This window comes from Loa loa, assembly GCF_000183805.2.
Source record: "Loa loa unplaced genomic scaffold supercont3.212, whole genome shotgun sequence".
NCBI lineage: Eukaryota > Metazoa > Nematoda > Chromadorea > Rhabditida > Onchocercidae > Loa > Loa loa.
Genome location: NW_018108392.1, coordinates 59,621 through 61,551, shown reverse-complemented (window position 1 = coordinate 61,551; position 1,931 = coordinate 59,621). Strand labels below are relative to the sequence as shown.

General features: G+C 28.8%; 1 non-coding gene across 1 annotated transcript; it reads right to left on the bottom strand.

Annotated features, from left to right (window-relative positions):
- Positions 1-842: 842 nt before the first annotated feature.
- LOAG_20066 lies at positions 843-916 on the bottom strand. The gene has a single exon. It is a non-coding gene; the product is annotated as a tRNA-Met (tRNA).
- Between the last annotated feature and the right edge of the window lie 1,015 nt (positions 917-1,931).

Genomic DNA, 1,931 nt, shown 5'->3' with positions numbered 1-1,931 from the left:
CAATGTANCCTTTATTATCGCCTGGATACCAATAGAGTGAAGATAGGTTCAAATAATCCCAATTACAATAGAATGACTTCCAGGGTAAAACCAGTAGAATAATGAGAGATTTTGTGAGGATTAGTAGATTGGGAGAGATAGAGGAGAGCATTTGTGTGAACCTGAGTGTCGACAGATGGGTTTTTGGCAACAATGAATGAATCTTAGGATTCCTTATGTTTATATATGGAGTGTGTAAGGAGAAACAATCATAACAAGTTAACGTATACTCACAGCTACCAGAGAAATTGCCATATCTATATTAACTTATATTAAGTGGTTTCAATCACAATATACTTTGTTTGGAGAAAGGAAAGAAACACAATAATTAACAGAAATCTAGAGATAAACATGTTTATAAGATTAGATGTCTCTATAGTATGCCCATCCATGTTTATAAGATTCGTTGTCATCCAGATGTGCACAAATCTCAACATCAGACAGAGCTTCTTTAGACGATTTAAAGATTAGATAGCTGACTCATGACCTTAGACATGAGAGAGAAAAAAAATGTAAATGCAAACTATTTGAATGAATAATACAACTATTTCGGTCTTAAGTCGATCTTTTTTTTTTTTTTGTTTACCAATATGTATTTCAAAAACTGTATCATATTAGATAATCAACTAACTTTATCCTTGTTCTTGACAATGGTATGATTAACTTTCAATTTCCACGAAAGTTTTGACAGAAGGGATTTGCTGCAATTACCAATTGGTGAAATACGATATGGAAACTTTTTTAGAATATTCCGTGTCGTTTGTACAAATTTGTCATGTAATGACAAATTTTGCAAACGGAGATGCCCGAGGTGAGGTTCGAACTCACGACCTTCAGATTATGAGACTGACGCGCTAACCAACTGCGCTACTCAGGCAGCTACTAATATATTTGACTCATTTCTGTTAATTTTTTAAAACTTTATCACATGTTTTTTGATTATATAACTTTTACAACAATAATAGTTCATATTAATGTAGTTTTTCATTTGTATTAACTGATATTGCTGTGCATTATTGCTACAAATACTATTGCTATTACCATTAGATCATTATCATTATCATTATTATTAGTATCATTATCGTTTGTATTATTAGCATTATAAAATTGACATGTTACATGATGATCCCATGGAGATTATAGTGATGGTGAATAAAGTTATTTTCTGGCGACATTTAAATGGTTGTCACCCGATGAGGAATAATTTCGACGGAAGAATATCCAAATAATAGCTATCCATTACTATTATAGGTGACCATAATTACTGGCAGATATACATACCATCGATCCACTTAATGTAAATACAACTGAGGACCAATGGCTATTTTGGTACAAAGGCAAAATAACCTTTATTTTTCACTGAATAACTTTGATTTATTTTCTTTTCATTTCTCTTTTACTATTGTCTACAATAAGTTTAAAAGTAATTATATTACTTTTAAGATTCTTTTTTTCTCTTTCATTTCGAAATATCTCTACTTGTCTTATATATAATTGATAATTAAGCATTAATCATTATCCTTGAATATTTCATTACAACATCAAGCTTTAATTCTAATCTATGGAAAAAGTATGACAATTTAAATCTTTAAATCAGTTAGTTTATATTTTAAAGTTGTCAGCAAAATGGGTAAAATCAGTTAGTTTATATTTTAAAGTTGTTAGCAAAATCAGTTAGTTTAAATTTTTAAATCGCAGTTGAAATCAATTAATTTAAACTTTCAAGTTATAAGTGAAATCAATTACTTTATATTTTTAAGTTATAGGTAAGTAAAAAAAAACAGTTTAATATCAAATTATTTCGGAATGATTTTTTTTTTGATAAACGTTTAAAAAAAAAAAATCATATCATTGTGTCATTTTTTTCGCTTTTTGTTTCCCATTTTTGTTAA